Genomic DNA, 5574 nt, shown 5'->3' with positions numbered 1-5574 from the left:
TTATACAATAAGCCCTAATCATATACCAAAGTTAACCACCAGTCAGAGCCCAGTATGGAAAGTATGGCACTTTCGACGAGATCTCGGGTGTGCACACAAAATTGAAGTGTGCAGTGTGCAATGGTTACCGTGTGTATTTCAAAATTGCACATCCTGAACTTTTCAGTAATTAAAAGCATCAAACTCCTTTAAACTATTAGTAAATTCTTCATTCCATATCATATTACATATCATTTTGATCGTTGACAACCATAAATCACTCAGGTGTGAAACCCAAAAAATTCAAACCAAAATCTCGGATGTGAAATCTGGTGTACTTTCCATACTGGGTCAAAGGGTACCATCCCCTGGACCCCTGGGGTAGAGGACCCTAATGGATGGGCAAGGAATTTCACTTTAGCAGTAAGAAACTCTACCTTTTTCTTGGTACAAATTCCAGAATGATTCCTTTGCTTCAACAATTAGCTTGTACAGAGAAATATCAAATTTCCTTTTGAACCTATCAACTGGCTGAATTGCATGGTATCTAATTGCATTTTTTTCCATATTTAGGACACTTAATGGGCTCAGATATCACTGTATGATGGATTGACTCTATGTTCATTTTTCTAGCCACTTGTGTAAATGGTTTTAAAAATGGGCCATAACCAACACAACAATGTAAATGGAACATCTTTCCTGTGCTTGTCAGATATGGACTGTATATACACACATGCATATGCATACAAACACATAACATATACATGCATATATACATATGTATGAAGATATAACCGATATTTTTTTCTGCCAACAGTCATGGGAAAAGCGGAAGGTCATGGAAAAATTGGCATGGACATGTGACAGCCCTGACTGTTGCCCCTGAGTACAGAAGACTTGGCCTTGCAAAACAGTTAATGGCCATTCTTGAGGATATATCAGAAAAGTAAGTATTCACCTTTGAAATATTTTAATGCGCACATAGACTCGTTCACTCTCACTCCCCCTTTCACATTAATGCCCTCCTCCTCTTATCCCCACTCCTGTTCCTACTCTCCCACTCGTACTCCCACTCCCATTTCCACTCACACTCCCACTCTCAACTCTTTTTAATTTCTGTGGGGAGTATAAGACTTTTAATCTGGTGGATGCATAGGGAAACTCATTTTGATTTAACCCAATTTATGGAAAGTATGAGGGACCAGCAACTCCCTAAGAATTGGAGTGAGAAGTGAAGGCTGCCCTGGGGGAGGCTGGGGTAACAAGGCAATGGAATGTGCACTGTGGCCAGCCTGACCTAGTTTGGATCAAGGTTGTGGATAAGAGAGGTCTTCACAAGGCAAAAGCTGAACTTGTGCTGAAAAGTGGGTTGACACAGTTTAGGTTTTATGGCATAGACATAGACCTGGCACGGCCTCCTTGTCATTGCCCAACGGCAGTGTTTATTGTCATATTTTCTGTATGTCAGGAAGACTTCTTATGCATGTTTCCCTAAGAGATTCAAGTGTAGCTTCAAATTTGGCTTCCTGTATAGAGACAGACACATGCATATGCACACCCACACGCACACGCACTCACACACGCACTCACACTCACTCACACACACACACTCACACTCACACTCACTCACTCACTCACTCACTCACTCACCACTCCTCACTCCCCCACCACACACACACACACACACACACACACACACACACACACACACTCCCTCACGCTCACGCTCCGCCCCTCGCTCTCGCCACTCTCCTCTCTCACTCTCCTCTCCCCCTCTCACTCCCTCTCACTCTCCTCTCATCTCACTCTCCTCTCTCTCTCTCTCTCTCTCTCTCTCCCTCTCTCCCTCTCTCTCCTCTCCCTCCCCCTCCCTCTCCCTCTCCCCCTCCCTCTCCCTCTCCCTCTCCCCTCCTCTCCTCTCTCCCTCTCCCTCTCCCCCCCTCCCTCTCCCTCTCCCTCTCCCTCTCCCATCCATTAACATTCTAGGCTTTAATAATTAATAGATTGCGGTACCAACCATACAGTGTAACTTGAGAAAAAACATGTAGGTGCATAGATAATACAAAAAAAGCTAGACAAATAAAAATAGATAGATAGACATAATAATTATATTGAAAAATATGATTAATAAAAGATTTCCTGAATAGCATCAACGGAGAAAATAATATGTAGAGATGACAAATGTTTTCAGATCTGAATCTGTGTATCATCTTTTTTTTTTTTTTTTCCTTTTTCCCTAGGAAGAGATGTTATTTTGTGGACTTGTTTGTTCGAGTGAGTAATCTGGTGGCAATAACGATGTATAAGCTGCTCGATACATAGTTTATCGCAAGTTCTCCAATATTATTCTGGGGACCCTGACGAAGATGCTTATGGTGAGTGATACAGTTCTTTTTATTTTATGTTAAAGGTTGTATAATGTATAATCAAAATAGCTAAATCACTCTTTCTGCTTCAAAAGTTTAATATTATTCTACTCCTAAAGCTGATTTCCTTGTTCTGCTTTTAAGTAAATACATTCTGTAAATCAGTGCCAAAATTGTAAGGCAGTTGTTAGAGAGAAAAGAAAAAGGTAAGGTTGATATTCACAGTAGAATTTCCTAGAAGACCCCAGGCTAGGGCTTAAAGAGCCATTCAGACCTTGAGAAAAATATCTGTAAATTGTGATGCTTGAAATATTTATAAAGATGGCAGCAGGTAAGCAGGCAAGCAGATCTGTAGAATCGAGATTGAAATTCTTCTGTCAAAAGACAGGAGCAGATTTGTAGGGGTTGAAAATTGTTTTATATCAACAACTAAAGTTTTCAACTGGTACATGTGTTAAAATGAAGCAAAATATTTTTAAAGTGTTGAAGATGTTAGTGCCAGCAGTTTGATAGATAACACAGAGACAGCCTTGTTGTATTGGTATTAGTAATTCAACAGTGTGCTCTTGCAGTCTGCAAAACTTCTTGGCATTCATAATCTCAGTTTTAAGTATTGGAAGGCAATGTAGGATTCCACAGCAGACAAAGTAGGAAAGAAAATGTAATAAAGGTAACCAAAAAGAAAGAAAAAGATACATAATAAAGTTAAAGGAAGAACACTAAGAGCAATACAAATCTCTGTTTATGCTAAGCCGATACCACTAAGAAAAATTATATTAGTTTTCAGTTATTAAGTAAAATCTTCGCTTGCTTTTCAGATATGAGAAAGGCGTTATCCAGAGATGAACAGCGGAAATCTGTTATTCCATTGACTCATCCTGTCAGACCTGAAGACATAGAATAAATTACTTGTAGATATAAATGTGTTCACATTAAAGAAACAAGGCTTTGTGTTTTGATAAGTTGAGTGAGATATCAAAGGATCTCAGTAACTCCGTACCATAATAAAAATTTGTGTAGTATATTAAACAAACACCTAAATGCTTTCCATGCTAAAACAATTAATAAAATATCAGAGAAAACCATATGTGTTTATAATCCTTTAAAAATGCTTTTCCTTTTATTTTTTTTACCATTATTGTTATTTTTTTATGATAAAACCACAAGCATGTTTACGAACACAAAAGCAAAAATAAACACAAAACAGAGACAGAAACATTTAGAACTAGATATCACACATGTAAGGCATATATGTTTATAAGTAATAAGTAAAACTGAACACCAGTGAAACAAAGTGCTAATAAGTAGTCTAGAGCTCAAAAATAGAATCTGCTCTTCAGTTCTTTTCAAATGCAAACACCATTAGTAAAGTTCCGCCACCAAAAGATAAGTGATTCCACCTCCATAACTGTTTGAAATTGCCATCTGGATTGACAAGTGAAAGAAAACTGTTGCATTTGTACTGAGAATACAGCTCTTATGCATACCAGGTACCTTTATTTTATATTGAAATAATATTCCTTTAAAACCAGAAGATCTATTTAGTAGACAACTATTCAGATGGTAAAGTATAGTGAAAGAAGCTTTGTATTTTTTTTTAATGCATGATTGATCTACACAGATGTATAAATAGAACTAATATTACAAACAAGACACAATAAGACTGTGTAATTGTTTACAAAAAATGAATAGCCAATAGGAAAGATGATGTAAACATGACAGATAACATTTACAAAGATGTAAGTATGTTACAGTTTCCATTAATGAAGGTAAGATCTTAAGTTGAATTAAAGATCAATGAGCAGCCCAGAATCCAAAACTATTCTAATACACAAGTAATATGTTGTACATCATATATTAAGGTATTGGGACATTTTTTTTTTTTTTACGGTACTGGTTAGGAATCCATATTTCACTTGGGAGAATATTAATTTTTCTTTTCAGGATTGTAGCCCCATTTGATGAATAACCAGGTTTTAATATTGAAGACTTGTTCTACTTCCTACATGGAGTTGAATGCATCAAACTATACTCTTTTTTTTTTTAATCAGCTGAATAAGTGTTTTTGAATGATGTGTAATTCTCATTTTAAATGTAATTTCCTTCCTTTTTATTCATTTCATTCATTGTAATGCAAAGGCTGCTTATGGGTAAATGACAATTCTAGATAAAAATGGGTGGGGTATCTCTCTCTCTCTCTCTCTCTCTCTCTCTCTCTCTCTCTCTCTCTCTCTCTCTCTCTCTCTCTCTCTCTCTTTTTTTTATATATATATATATATATATATATATATATATATATATATATATATATATTTTATAAAATCTATCTATCCATAAATATATAGCTAACTAGACAAATTTTCAGACAAATAGATTATTTCCATGCATTGTAGTGCCAAAACTTGTAATATGTGCATATGAATAGTCTGTAAGAGTAGAAAAAATATACATTTATATATACATTGACATACCAGCTTCAAATTTAAAAAGGCATAAAAACAATTAGGTTGGTGATTTTTACAGCTGTTTCTCTAGGTTTGTGGTCACAATGCGTATGAAAACTTTTTAACAGAACGAGGAGGTTGGGATTGTTTGTTTTGTGTGTGTGTGTGTGTGTGTGTGTGTGTGTGTGTGTGTGTGTGTGTGTGTGTGTGTGTGTGTGTGTGTGTGTGTGTGTGTGTGTGTGTGTGTGTGTGTGTGTGTGTGTACGTGTACGTGTACGTGTGCGTGTACGTGTACGTGTGCGTGTACGGGGTGTGTGTACGTGTGTGTACGTGGTGTGTGGCTCTGTGTGTGTGTGTCTGTAAGTGTGTGTGTGGCGTGTGTGCGTGTGTGTGTACGTGCGTGCGTGTTTGGGTGCGGGTGCGTGTGTGCAAATACATACATACCAACGTAAACATGGGGTGAATTCTTCCTCCCTTCTCTTTTCTGTCTGTATAGTCTACATAAATTCATACGTTAATTATATAAGTTTTTCTTTTACAGCAAACTTCTAGGGAAGACTACTGTGGCCTAGTGAAAAAGGCTTTTGGTGGTTACTCTACAGAGAGAAAAATGCGCGGTATTTAATAACGAACGGTATCTCTGGACAAAAGAATTAGTCTTGTGCATAATAAGCGGCCGGGTTAGCGGGGATGGGGGGGGGGGAGCTCTCTACACGCAAAAATGTATAACAGTAGAATATGGAAATGAAAAAAAAAGAGGGAATTCGTGTACTAAATTCCTGGAG

The 5574-nt window shown here is 37.3% G+C and overlaps 1 protein-coding gene and 1 pseudogene across 1 annotated transcript in view; one reads left to right on the top strand and one right to left on the bottom strand.

The window, feature by feature from the left end:
* LOC113804478 (uncharacterized) overlaps nt 1–5574 on the bottom strand; it is a 120632-nt gene that overhangs the window by 11458 nt on the left and 103600 nt on the right. The window lies entirely within an intron of this gene.
* LOC138860593 (N-alpha-acetyltransferase 20-like) lies at nt 637–3433 on the top strand (annotated as a pseudogene).

Source organism: Penaeus vannamei, chromosome 42, assembly GCF_042767895.1.
Source record: "Penaeus vannamei isolate JL-2024 chromosome 42, ASM4276789v1, whole genome shotgun sequence".
Lineage (NCBI taxonomy): Eukaryota > Metazoa > Arthropoda > Malacostraca > Decapoda > Penaeidae > Penaeus > Penaeus vannamei.
Note: the sequence above shows the minus strand (reverse complement) of the source record. Positions and strands in the feature narration are given on the sequence as shown.